The sequence below is a fragment of the Petromyzon marinus genome, chromosome 73 (assembly GCF_048934315.1).
Source record: "Petromyzon marinus isolate PM22_M1 ecotype Great Lakes invasive population chromosome 73, UKy_Petmar_22M1.pri1.0, whole genome shotgun sequence".
Classification (NCBI taxonomy): Eukaryota; Metazoa; Chordata; class Hyperoartia; order Petromyzontiformes; family Petromyzontidae; genus Petromyzon; species Petromyzon marinus.
In genome coordinates this window covers 9,183,113-9,196,296 of record NC_133739.1, presented here as the reverse complement: position 1 = coordinate 9,196,296, position 13,184 = coordinate 9,183,113, and the positions used below count along the sequence as shown (strand labels likewise).

The 13,184-nt window shown below is 54.7% G+C and overlaps 1 protein-coding gene across 1 annotated transcript in view; it reads right to left on the bottom strand.

Moving 5' to 3' along the window:
• The window catches only part of LOC116937925 (uncharacterized), a 209,181-nt gene that overhangs the window by 112,803 nt on the left and 83,194 nt on the right, over positions 1-13,184 (bottom strand). The gene's annotated exons all lie outside the window — the stretch shown is intronic.

Sequence of the window (13,184 nt, the reverse complement as noted above, 5' to 3'; positions counted from 1 at the left end):
CTCAAGACTGAGTCTGTGGCTCTCAGTGCTGAGTCTGTGGGTCTCAGTGCTGAGTCTGTGGGTCTTAGTGCTGAGTCTGTGGGTCTCAGTGCTGAGTCTGTGGGTCTCAGTGCTGAGTCTGTGGCTCTCAGTGCTGAGTCTATGGGTCTCAGTGCTGAGTCTATGGGTCTCAATGCTGAGTCTGTGGGTGTCAGTGCTGAGTCTGTGGGTAGCAGTGCTGAGTCTGTGGGTCACAGTGCTGAGTCTATGGGTCTCAATGCTGAGTCTGTGGGTCTCAGTGCTGAGTCTATGGGTCTCAGTTCTGAGTCTGTGGGTAGCAGTGCTGAGTCTATGGGTCTCAGTGCTGAGTCTATGGGTCTCAGTGCTGAGTCTGTGGGTAGCAGTGCTGAGTCTGTGGGTAGCAGTGCTGAGTCTGTGGGTCTCAGTCCTGAATCTGTGGGTCTCAGTGCTGAGTCTGTGGGTCTCAGTGCTGAGTCTATGAGTCTGTGGTCTCAGTGCTGAGTCTGTGGGTCCCGGCGCTGAGTCTGTGGGTAGCAGTGCTGAGTCTGTGGGTCTCAGAGCTGAGTCTGTGGGTCTCAGTGCTGAGTCTATGGGTCTCAGTGCTGAGTCTGTGGGTCTCAGTGCTGAGTCTATGGGTCTCAGTGCTGAGTCCATGGGTCTCAGTGCTGAGTCTATGGGTCACAGTTCTGAGTCTGTGGGTCTCAGTGCTGAGTCTATGGGTCTCAGTGATGAGTCTATGGGTCTCAGTGCTGAGTCTATGGGTCTCAGTGCTGAGTCTGTGGGTGGCAGTGCTGAGTCTGTGGGTCTCAGTGCTGAGTCTGTGGGTCTCAGTGCTGAGTCTGTGGGTCTCTGGGCTGAGTCTATGAGTAGCAGTCCTGATTCTGTAGGTCTCAGTGCTGAGTCTGAGGGTAGCAGTGCTGAGTCTATAGGTCTCAGTGGTGAGTCTATGCGTGGCAGTGCTGAGTCTGTGGGTCACAGTGCTGAGTCTGTGGGTAGCAGTGCTGAGTCTATGGGCCTCAGTGCTGAGTCTGTGGGTCTCAGTGCTGAGTCTGTGGGTCTCAATGCTGAGTCTGTGGGTCTCAGTGCTGAGTCTATGGGTCTCAGTGCTGAGTCTGTGGGTCTCAGTGCTGAGTCTGTGGGTCTCAGTGCTGAGTCTATGGGTCTCAGTGCTGAGTCTGTGGGTCTCAGTGCTGAGTCTGTGGGTGGCAGTGCTGAGCCTATGCGTCTGTGGGTCTCAGTTTTGAGTCTGTGGGTCTCAGTGTTGAGTCTATGAGTCTGTGGGTCTGTGGGTCTCAGTGCTGAGTCTGTGGGTCTCAGTGCTGAGTCTGTGGGTCTCAGTGCTGAGTTTATGAGTCTGTGGGTCTCAGTGTTGAGTCTGTGGGTCTCAGTGTTGAGTCTATGAGTCTGTGAGTCTGTGGGTCTCAGTGCTGAGTCTATGGGTCTCAGTGCTGAGTCTATGGGTCTCAGTGCTGAGTCTATGGGTCTCAGTGCTGAGTCTGTGGGTAGCAGTGCTGAGTCTGTGGGTCTCAGTGCTGAGTCTATGGGTCTCAGTGCTGAGTCTATGGGTCTCAGTGCTGAGTCTATGGGTCTCAGTGCTGAGTCTATGGGTCTCAGTGCTGAGTCTATGGGTCTCAGTGCTGAGTCTATGGGTCTCAGTGCTGAGTCTATGGGTCTCAGTGCTGAGTCTATGGGTCTCAGTGCTGAGTCTATGGGTCTCAGTGCTGAGTCTGTGGGTCTCAGTGCTGAGTCTGTGGGTCTCAGGGCTGAGTCTATGAGTAGCAGTGCTGAGTCTGTGGGTCTCAGTGCTGAGTCTGTGGGTGGCAGTGCTGAGTCTGTGGGTCTCAGTGCTGAGTCTATGGGTCTCAGTGCTGAGTCTGTGGGTCTCTGGGCTGAGTCTATGAGTAGCAGTGCTGAGTCTGTGGGTCTCAGCGCTGAGTCTGTGGGTGTCAGTCCTGATTCTGTGGGTCTCAGTGCTGAGTCTGAGGGTAGCAGTGCTGAGTCTATAGGTCTCAGTGGTGAGTCTATGCGTGGCAGTGCTGAGTCTGTGGGTCACAGTGCTGAGTCTGTGGGTAGCAGTGCTGAGTCTATGGGTCTCAGTGCTGAGTCTGTGGGTCACAGTGCTGAGTCTGTGGGTCTCAGTGCTGAGTCTGTGGGTCTCAGTGCTGAGTCTGTGGGTCACAGTGCTGAGTCTGTGGGTAGCAGTGCTGAGTCTATAGGTCTCAGTGCTGAGTCTGTGGGTCTCAGTGCTGAGTCTATGGGTCTCAGTGCTGAGTCTATGGGTCTCAGTGCTGAGTCTGTGGGTCTCAGTGCTGAGTCTGTGGGTCTCTGTGCTGAGTCTGTGGGTCTCAGTGCTGAGTCTGTGGGTCTCAGTGCTGAGTCTGTGGGTCTCAGTGCTGAGTCTGTGGGTCAGAGTTCTGAGTCTGTGGGTCTCAATGCTGAGTCTGTGGGTCTCACAGCTGAGTCTGTGGGTCTCAGTCCTGAGTCTATGGACCTCAGTGCTGAGTCTGTGGGTCTCAGTGTTGAGTCTGTGGGTCTCAGCGCTGAGTCTATGGGTCTCAGTGCTGAGTCTGAGGGTAGCAGTGCTGAGTCTATAGGTCTCAGTGGTGAGTCTATGCGTGGCAGTGCTGAGTCTGTGGGTCACAGTGCTGAGTCTGTGGGTCTCAGTGCTGAGTCTATGGGTCTCAGTGCTGAGTCTGAGGGTCTCAGTGCTGAGTCTGTGGGTCTCAGTGCTGAGTCTGTGGGTCACAGTGCTGAGTCTATGGGTCTCAGTGCTGAGTCTGTGGGTCTCAGTGCTGAGTCTGTGGGTCTCAGTTCTGAGTCTGTGGGTCTCAGTGCTGAGTCTGTGGGTCTCAGTGCTGAGTCTGTGTGTCTCAGTGCTGAGTCTATGGGTCTCAATGCTGAGTCTGTGGGTCTCAGTGCTGAGTCTGTGGGTCTCAGTGCTGAGTCTATGGGTCTCAGTGCTGAGTCTATCGGTCTCAGTGCTGAGTCTGTGGGTCTCAGTGCTGAGTCTATGGGTCTCAGTGCTGAGTCTGTGGGTCTCAGTGCTGAGTCTGTGGGTGGCAGTGCTGAGTCTATGCGTCTGTGGGTCTCAGTTTTGAGTCTGTGGGTCTCAGTGTTGAGTCTATGAGTCTGTGGGTCTGTGGGTCTCAGTGCTGAGTCTGTGGGTCTCAGTGCTGAGTCTGTGGGTCTCATTGCTGAGTTTATGAGTCTGTGGGTCTCAGTGTTGAGTCTGTGGGTCTCAGTGTTGAGTCTATGAGTCTGTGAGTCTGTGGGTCTCAGTGCTGAGTCTGTGGGTCTCAGTGCTGAGTCTGTGGCTCTCAGTGCTGAGTCTGTGGGTCTCAGTGTTGAGTCTATGAGTCTGTGAGTCTGTGGGTCTCAGTGCTGAGTCTGTGGGTCTCAGTGCTGAGTCTGTGGCTCTCAGTGCTGAGTCTGTGGGTCTCAGTGTTGAGTGTATGAGTCCGTGAGTCTGTGGGTCTCAGTGCTGAGTCTATGAGTCTCAAGACTGAGTCTGTGGCTCTCAGTGCTGAGTCTGTGGGTCTCAGTGCTGAGTCTGTGGGTCTCAGTGCTGAGTCTGTGGGTCTCAGTGCTGAGTCTGTGGGTCTCAGTGCTGAGTCTGTGGGTCTCAGTGCTGAGTCTGTGGGTCTCAGTGCTGAGTCTGTGGGTCTCAGTGCTGAGTCTGTGGGTCTCAGTGCTGAGTCTGTGGGTCTCAGTGCTGAGTCTATGAGTCTGTGGTCTCAGTGCTGAGTCTGTGGGTCCTGGCGCTGAGTCTGTGGGTAGCAGTGCTGAGTCTGTGGGTCACAGTTCTGAGTCTGTGGGTCTCAGTGCTGAGTCTATGGGTCTCAGTGATGAGTCTATGGGTCTCAGTGCTGAGTCTGTGGGTCTCAGTGCTGAGTCTGTGGGTGGTAGTGCTGAGACTATAGGTCTCAGTGCTGAGTCTGTGGGTCACAGTGCTGAGTCTGTGGGTAGCAGTGCTGAGTCTATAGGTTTCAGTGCTGAGTCTGTGGGTCTCAGTGCTGAGTCTATGGGTCTCAGTGCTGAGTCTATGGGTCTCAGTGCTGAGTCTGTGGGTCTCAGTGCTGAGTCTGTGGGTCTCTGTGCTGAGTCTGTGGGTCTCAGCGCTGAGTCTGTGGGTGGCAGTGCTGAGTCTGTGGGTCTCAGTGCTGAGTCTGTGGGTCTCAGCGTTGAGTCTGTGGGTCTCAGTGCTGAGTCTGTGGGTCTCAGTGCTGAGTCTGTGGGTCACAGTGCTGAGTCTGTGGGTCTCAGCGTTGAGTCTGTGGGTCTCAGTGCTGAGTCTGTGGGTCTCAGTGCTGAGTCTGTGGGTCTCAGTGCTGAGTCTGTGGGTCTCAGTGCTGAGTCTGTGGGTCAGAGTTCTGAGTCTGTGGGTCTCAATGCTGAGTCTGTGGGTATCACAGCTGAGTCTGTGGGTCTCAGTGCTGAGTCTATGGGCCTCAGTGCTGAGTCTGTGGGTCTCAGTGTTGAGTCTGTGGGTCTCAGCGCTGAGTCTATGGGTCTCAGTTCTGAGTCTGAGGGTAGCAGTGCTGAGTCTATAGGTCTCAGTGGTGAGTCTATGCGTGGCAGTGCTGAGTCTGTGGGTCACAGTGCTGAGTCTGTGGGTCTCAGTGCTGAGTCTATGGGTCTCAGTGCTGAGTCTGAGGGTCTCAGTGCTGAGTCTGTGGGTCTCAGTGCTGAGTCTGTGGGTCTCAGTGCTGAGTCTGTGGGTCTCAGTTCTGAGTCTGTGGGTCTCAGTGCTGAGTCTGTGGGTCTCAGTGCTGAGTCTGTGGGTCTCAGTGCTGAGTCTATGGGTCTCAATGCTGAGTCTGTGGGTCTCAGTGCTGAGTCTATGGGTCTCAGTGCTGAGTCTGTGGGTCTCAGTGCTGAGTCTGTGGGTCTCAGTGCTGAGTCTATGGGTCTCAGTGCTGAGTCTGTGGGTCTCAGTGCTGAGTCTGTGGGTGGCAGTGCTGAGCCTATGCGTCTGTGGGTCTCAGTTTTGAGTCTGTGGGTCTCAGTGTTGAGTCTATGAGTCTGTGGGTCTGTGGGTCTCAGTGCTGAGTCTGTGGGTCTCAGTGCTGAGTCTGTGGGTCTCAGTGCTGAGTTTATGAGTCTGTGGGTCTCAGTGTTGAGTCTGTGGGTCTCAGTGTTGAGTCTATGAGTCTGTGAGTCTGTGGGTCTCAGTGCTGAGTCTGTGGGTCTCAGTGCTGAGTCTGTGGCTCTCAGTGCTGAGTCTGTGGGTCTCAGTGTTGAGTCTATGAGTCTGTGAGTCTGTGGGTCTCAGTGCTGAGTCTGTGGGTCTCAGTGCTGAGTCTGTGGCTCTCAGTGCTGAGTCTGTGGGTCTCAGTGTTGAGTCTATGAGTCCGTGAGTCTGTGGGTCTCAGTGCTGAGTCTATGAGTCTCAAGACTGAGTCTGTGGCTCTCAGTGCTGAGTCTGTGGGTCTCAGTGCTGAGTCTGTGGGTCTTAGTGCTGAGTCTGTGGGTCTCAGTGCTGAGTCTGTGGGTCTCAGTGCTGAGTCTGTGGCTCTCAGTGCTGAGTCTATGGGTCTCAGTGCTGAGTCTATGGGTCTCAATGCTGAGTCTGTGGGTGTCAGTGCTGAGTCTGTGGGTAGCAGTGCTGAGTCTGTGGGTCACAGTGCTGAGTCTATGGGTCTCAATGCTGAGTCTGTGGGTCTCAGTGCTGAGTCTATGGGTCTCAGTTCTGAGTCTGTGGGTAGCAGTGCTGAGTCTATGGGTCTCAGTGCTGAGTCTATGGGTCTCAGTGCTGAGTCTGTGGGTAGCAGTGCTGAGTCTGTGGGTAGCAGTGCTGAGTCTGTGGGTCTCAGTCCTGAATCTGTGGGTCTCAGTGCTGAGTCTGTGGGTCTCAGTGCTGAGTCTATGAGTCTGTGGTCTCAGTGCTGAGTCTGTGGGTCCCGGCGCTGAGTCTGTGGGTAGCAGTGCTGAGTCTGTGGGTCTCAGAGCTGAGTCTGTGGGTCTCAGTGCTGAGTCTATGGGTCTCAGTGCTGAGTCTGTGGGTCTCAGTGCTGAGTCTATGGGTCTCAGTGCTGAGTCCATGGGTCTCAGTGCTGAGTCTATGGGTCACAGTTCTGAGTCTGTGGGTCTCAGTGCTGAGTCTATGGGTCTCAGTGATGAGTCTATGGGTCTCAGTGCTGAGTCTATGGGTCTCAGTGCTGAGTCTGTGGGTGGCAGTGCTGAGTCTGTGGGTCTCAGTGCTGAGTCTGTGGGTCTCAGTGCTGAGTCTGTGGGTCTCTGGGCTGAGTCTATGAGTAGCAGTCCTGATTCTGTAGGTCTCAGTGCTGAGTCTGAGGGTAGCAGTGCTGAGTCTATAGGTCTCAGTGGTGAGTCTATGCGTGGCAGTGCTGAGTCTGTGGGTCACAGTGCTGAGTCTGTGGGTAGCAGTGCTGAGTCTATGGGCCTCAGTGCTGAGTCTGTGGGTCTCAGTGCTGAGTCTGTGGGTCTCAATGCTGAGTCTGTGGGTCTCAGTGCTGAGTCTATGGGTCTCAGTGCTGAGTCTGTGGGTCTCAGTGCTGAGTCTGTGGGTCTCAGTGCTGAGTCTATGGGTCTCAGTGCTGAGTCTGTGGGTCTCAGTGCTGAGTCTGTGGGTGGCAGTGCTGAGCCTATGCGTCTGTGGGTCTCAGTTTTGAGTCTGTGGGTCTCAGTGTTGAGTCTATGAGTCTGTGGGTCTGTGGGTCTCAGTGCTGAGTCTGTGGGTCTCAGTGCTGAGTCTGTGGGTCTCAGTGCTGAGTTTATGAGTCTGTGGGTCTCAGTGTTGAGTCTGTGGGTCTCAGTGTTGAGTCTATGAGTCTGTGAGTCTGTGGGTCTCAGTGCTGAGTCTATGGGTCTCAGTGCTGAGTCTATGGGTCTCAGTGCTGAGTCTATGGGTCTCAGTGCTGAGTCTGTGGGTAGCAGTGCTGAGTCTGTGGGTCTCAGTGCTGAGTCTATGGGTCTCAGTGCTGAGTCTATGGGTCTCAGTGCTGAGTCTATGGGTCTCAGTGCTGAGTCTATGGGTCTCAGTGCTGAGTCTATGGGTCTCAGTGCTGAGTCTATGGGTCTCAGTGCTGAGTCTATGGGTCTCAGTGCTGAGTCTATGGGTCTCAGTGCTGAGTCTATGGGTCTCAGTGCTGAGTCTGTGGGTCTCAGTGCTGAGTCTGTGGGTCTCAGGGCTGAGTCTATGAGTAGCAGTGCTGAGTCTGTGGGTCTCAGTGCTGAGTCTGTGGGTGGCAGTGCTGAGTCTGTGGGTCTCAGTGCTGAGTCTATGGGTCTCAGTGCTGAGTCTGTGGGTCTCTGGGCTGAGTCTATGAGTAGCAGTGCTGAGTCTGTGGGTCTCAGCGCTGAGTCTGTGGGTGTCAGTCCTGATTCTGTGGGTCTCAGTGCTGAGTCTGAGGGTAGCAGTGCTGAGTCTATAGGTCTCAGTGGTGAGTCTATGCGTGGCAGTGCTGAGTCTGTGGGTCACAGTGCTGAGTCTGTGGGTAGCAGTGCTGAGTCTATGGGTCTCAGTGCTGAGTCTGTGGGTCACAGTGCTGAGTCTGTGGGTCTCAGTGCTGAGTCTGTGGGTCTCAGTGCTGAGTCTGTGGGTCACAGTGCTGAGTCTGTGGGTAGCAGTGCTGAGTCTATAGGTCTCAGTGCTGAGTCTGTGGGTCTCAGTGCTGAGTCTATGGGTCTCAGTGCTGAGTCTATGGGTCTCAGTGCTGAGTCTGTGGGTCTCAGTGCTGAGTCTGTGGGTCTCTGTGCTGAGTCTGTGGGTCTCAGTGCTGAGTCTGTGGGTCTCAGTGCTGAGTCTGTGGGTCTCAGTGCTGAGTCTGTGGGTCAGAGTTCTGAGTCTGTGGGTCTCAATGCTGAGTCTGTGGGTCTCACAGCTGAGTCTGCGGGTCTCAGTCCTGAGTCTATGGACCTCAGTGCTGAGTCTGTGGGTCTCAGTGTTGAGTCTGTGGGTCTCAGCGCTGAGTCTATGGGTCTCAGTGCTGAGTCTGAGGGTAGCAGTGCTGAGTCTATAGGTCTCAGTGGTGAGTCTATGCGTGGCAGTGCTGAGTCTGTGGGTCACAGTGCTGAGTCTGTGGGTCTCAGTGCTGAGTCTATGGGTCTCAGTGCTGAGTCTGAGGGTCTCAGTGCTGAGTCTGTGGGTCTCAGTGCTGAGTCTGTGGGTCACAGTGCTGAGTCTATGGGTCTCAGTGCTGAGTCTGTGGGTCTCAGTGCTGAGTCTGTGGGTCTCAGTTCTGAGTCTGTGGGTCTCAGTGCTGAGTCTGTGGGTCTCAGTGCTGAGTCTGTGTGTCTCAGTGCTGAGTCTATGGGTCTCAATGCTGAGTCTGTGGGTCTCAGTGCTGAGTCTGTGGGTCTCAGTGCTGAGTCTATGGGTCTCAGTGCTGAGTCTATCGGTCTCAGTGCTGAGTCTGTGGGTCTCAGTGCTGAGTCTATGGGTCTCAGTGCTGAGTCTGTGGGTCTCAGTGCTGAGTCTGTGGGTGGCAGTGCTGAGTCTATGCGTCTGTGGGTCTCAGTTTTGAGTCTGTGGGTCTCAGTGTTGAGTCTATGAGTCTGTGGGTCTGTGGGTCTCAGTGCTGAGTCTGTGGGTCTCAGTGCTGAGTCTGTGGGTCTCATTGCTGAGTTTATGAGTCTGTGGGTCTCAGTGTTGAGTCTGTGGGTCTCAGTGTTGAGTCTATGAGTCTGTGAGTCTGTGGGTCTCAGTGCTGAGTCTGTGGGTCTCAGTGCTGAGTCTGTGGCTCTCAGTGCTGAGTCTGTGGGTCTCAGTGTTGAGTCTATGAGTCTGTGAGTCTGTGGGTCTCAGTGCTGAGTCTGTGGGTCTCAGTGCTGAGTCTGTGGCTCTCAGTGCTGAGTCTGTGGGTCTCAGTGTTGAGTGTATGAGTCCGTGAGTCTGTGGGTCTCAGTGCTGAGTCTATGAGTCTCAAGACTGAGTCTGTGGCTCTCAGTGCTGAGTCTGTGGGTCTCAGTGCTGAGTCTGTGGGTCTCAGTGCTGAGTCTGTGGGTCTCAGTGCTGAGTCTGTGGGTCTCAGTGCTGAGTCTGTGGGTCTCAGTGCTGAGTCTGTGGGTCTCAGTGCTGAGTCTGTGGGTCTCAGTGCTGAGTCTGTGGGTCTCAGTGCTGAGTCTGTGGGTCTCAGTGCTGAGTCTATGAGTCTGTGGTCTCAGTGCTGAGTCTGTGGGTCCTGGCGCTGAGTCTGTGGGTAGCAGTGCTGAGTCTGTGGGTCACAGTTCTGAGTCTGTGGGTCTCAGTGCTGAGTCTATGGGTCTCAGTGATGAGTCTGTGGGTCTCAGTGCTGAGTCTATGGGTCTCAGTGCTGAGTCTATGGGTCTCAGTGCTGAGTCTGTGGGTAGCAGTGCTGAGTCTGTGGGTCTCAGTGCTGAGTCTATGGGTCTCAGTGCTGAGTCTATGGGTCTCAGTGCTGAGTCTATGGGTCTCAGTGCTGAGTCTATGGGTCTCAGTGCTGAGTCTATGGGTCTCAGTGCTGAGTCTATGGGTCTCAGTGCTGAGTCTATGGGTCTCAGTGCTGAGTCTATGGGTCTCAGTGCTGAGTCTATGGGTCTCAGTGCTGAGTCTGTGGGTCTCAGTGCTGAGTCTGTGGGTCTCAGGGCTGAGTCTATGAGTAGCAGTGCTGAGTCTGTGGGTCTCAGTGCTGAGTCTGTGGGTGGCAGTGCTGAGTCTGTGGGTCTCAGTGCTGAGTCTGTGGGTCTCAGTGCTGAGTCTGTGGGTCTCTGGGCTGAGTCTATGAGTAGCAGTGCTGAGTCTGTGGGTCTCAGCGCTGAGTCTGTGGGTGTCAGTCCTGATTCTGTGGGTCTCAGTGCTGAGTCTGAGGGTAGCAGTGCTGAGTCTATAGGTCTCAGTGGTGAGTCTATGCGTGGCAGTGCTGAGTCTGTGGGTCACAGTGCTGAGTCTGTGGGTAGCAGTGCTGAGTCTATGGGCCTCAGTGCTGAGTCTGTGGGTCTCAGTGCTGAGTCTGTGGGTCTCAATGCTGAGTCTGTGGGTCTCAGTGCTGAGTCTATGGGTCTCAGTGCTGAGTCTGTGGGTCTCAGTGCTGAGTCTGTGGGTCTCAGTGCTGAGTCTATGGGTCTCAGTGCTGAGTCTGTGGGTCTCAGTGCTGAGTCTGTGGGTGGCAGTGCTGAGCCTATGCGTCTGTGGGTCTCAGTTTTGAGTCTGTGGGTCTCAGTGTTGAGTCTATGAGTCTGTGGGTCTGTGGGTCTCAGTGCTGAGTCTGTGGGTCTCAGTGCTGAGTCTGTGGGTCTCAGTGCTGAGTTTATGAGTCTGTGGGTCTCAGTGTTGAGTCTGTGGGTCTCAGTGTTGAGTCTATGAGTCTGTGAGTCTGTGGGTCTCAGTGCTGAGTCTGTGGGTCTCAGTGCTGAGTCTGTGGCTCTCAGTGCTGAGTCTGTGGGTCTCAGTGTTGAGTCTATGAGTCTGTGAGTCTGTGGGTCTCAGTGCTGAGTCTGTGGGTCTCAGTGCTGAGTCTGTGGCTCTCAGTGCTGAGTCTGTGGGTCTCAGTGTTGAGTCTATGAGTCCGTGAGTCTGTGGGTCTCAGTGCTGAGTCTATGAGTCTCAAGACTGAGTCTGTGGCTCTCAGTGCTGAGTCTGTGGGTCTCAGTGCTGAGTCTGTGGGTCTTAGTGCTGAGTCTGTGGGTCTCAGTGCTGAGTCTGTGGCTCTCAGTGCTGAGTCTATGGGTCTCAGTGCTGAGTCTATGGGTCTCAATGCTGAGTCTGTGGGTGTCAGTGCTGAGTCTGTGGGTAGCAGTGCTGAGTCTGTGGGTCTCAGTGCTGAGTCTATGGGTCTCAGTGCTGAGTCTGTGGGTAGCAGTGCTGAGTCTATGGGTCTCAGTGCTGAGTCTATGGGTCTCAGTGCTGAGTCTGTGGGTAGCAGTGCTGAGTCTGTGGGTAGCAGTGCTGAGTCTGTGGGTCTCAGTCCTGAATCTGTGGGTCTCAGTGCTGAGTCTGTGGGTCTCAGTGCTGAGTCTATGGGTCACAGTGCTGAGTCTGTGGGTCTCAGTGCTGAGTCTATGGGTCTCAGTGATGAGTCTGTGGGTCTCAGTGCTGAGTCTATGGGTCTCAGTGCTGAGTCTATGGGTCTCAGTGCTGAGTCTATGGGTCTCAGTGCTGAGTCTATGGGTCTCAGTGCTGAGTCTATGGGTCTCAGTGCTGAGTCTGTGGGTAGCAGTGCTGAGTCTGTGGGTCTCAGTGCTGAGTCTATGGGTCTCAGTGCTGAGTCTATGGGTCTCAGTGCTGAGTCTATGGGTCTCAGTGCTGAGTCTATGGGTCTCAGTGCTGAGTCTATGGGTCTCAGTGCTGAGTCTATGGGTCTCAGTGCTGAGTCTATGGGTCTCAGTGCTGAGTCTATGGGTCTCAGTGCTGAGTCTATGGGTCTCAGTGCTGAGTCTGTGGGTCTCAGTGCTGAGTCTGTGGGTCTCAGGGCTGAGTCTATGAGTAGCAGTGCTGAGTTTGTGGGTCTCAGTGCTGAGTCTGTGGGTGGCAGTGCTGAGTCTGTGGGTCTCAGTGCTGAGTCTATGGGTCTCAGTGCTGAGTCTGTGGGTCTCTGGGCTGAGTCTATGAGTAGCAGTGCTGAGTCTGTGGGTCTCAGCGCTGAGTCTGTGGGTCTCAGTGCTGAGTCTGTGGGTCACAGTGCTGAGTCTGTGGGTCACAGTGCTGAGTCTGTGGGTAGCAGTGCTGAGTCTATAGGTCTCAGTGCTGAGTCTGTGGGTCTCAGTGCTGAGTCTATGGGTCTCAGTGCTGAGTCTATGGGTCTCAGTGCTGAGTCTGTGGGTCTCAGTGCTGAGTCTGTGGGTCTCTGTGCTGAGTCTGTGGGTCTCAGTGCTGAGTCTGTGGGTCTCAGTGCTGAGTCTGTGGGTCTCAGTGCTGAGTCTGTGGGTCAGAGTTCTGAGTCTGTGGGTCTCAATGCTGAGTCTGTGGGTCTCACAGCTGAGTCTGTGGGTCTCAGTCCTGAGTCTATGGACCTCAGTGCTGAGTCTGTGGGTCTCAGTGTTGAGTCTGTGGGTCTCAGCGCTGAGTCTATGGGTCTCAGTGCTGAGTCTGAGGGTAGCAGTGCTGAGTCTATAGGTCTCAGTGGTGAGTCTATGCGTGGCAGTGCTGAGTCTGTGGGTCACAGTGCTGAGTCTGTGGGTCTCAGTGCTGAGTCTATGGGTCTCAGTGCTGAGTCTGAGGGTCTCAGTGCTGAGTCTGTGGGTCTCAGTGCTGAGTCTGTGGGTCACAGTGCTGAGTCTATGGGTCTCAGTGCTGAGTCTGTGGGTCTCAGTGCTGAGTCTGTGGGTCTCAGTTCTGAGTCTGTGGGTCTCAGTGCTGAGTCTGTGGGTCTCAGTGCTGAGTCTGTGTGTCTCAGTGCTGAGTCTATGGGTCTCAATGCTGAGCCTGTGGGTCTCAGTGCTGAGTCTATGGGTCTCAGTGCTGAGTCTGTGGGTCTCAGTGCTGAGTCTGTGGGTCTCAGTGCTGAGTCTATGGGTCTCAGTGCTGAGTCTGTGGGTCTCAGTGCTGAGTCTGTGGGTGGCAGTGCTGAGTCTATGCGTCTGTGGGTCTCAGTTTTGAGTCTGTGGGTCTCAGTGTTGAGTCTATGAGTCTGTGGGTCTGTGGGTCTCAGTGCTGAGTCTGTGGGTCTCAGTGCTGAGTCTGTGGGTCTCAGTGCTGAGTTTATGAGTCTGTGGGTCTCAGTGTTGAGTCTGTGGGTCTCAGTGTTGAGTCTATGAGTCTGTGAGTCTGTGGGTCTCAGTGCTGAGTCTGTGGGTCTCAGTGCTGAGTCTGTGGCTCTCAGTGCTGAGTCTGTGGGTCTCAGTGTTGAGTCTATGAGTCTGTGAGTCTGTGGGTCTCAGTGCTGAGTCTGTGGGTCTCAGTGCTGAGTCTGTGGCTCTCAGTGCTGAGTCTGTGGGTCTCAGTGTTGAGTGTATGAGTCCGTGAGTCTGTGGGTCTCAGTGCTGAGTCTATGAGTCTCAAGACTGAGTCTATGGGTCTCAGTGCTGAGTCTGTGGGTCTCAGTGCTGAGTCTGTGGGTCTCAGTGCTGAGTCTGTGGGTCTCAGTGCTGAGTCTGTGGGTCTCAGTGCTGAGTCTGTGGGTCTCAGTGCTGAGTCTGTGGGTCTCAGCGCTGAGTCTGTGGGTCTCAGCGCTGAGTCTGTGGGTCTCTGTGTTGAGTCTATGAGTCTGTGGGTCTCAGTGCTGAGTCTATGAGTCTGTGGGTCTCAGTGCTGAGTCTATGAGTCT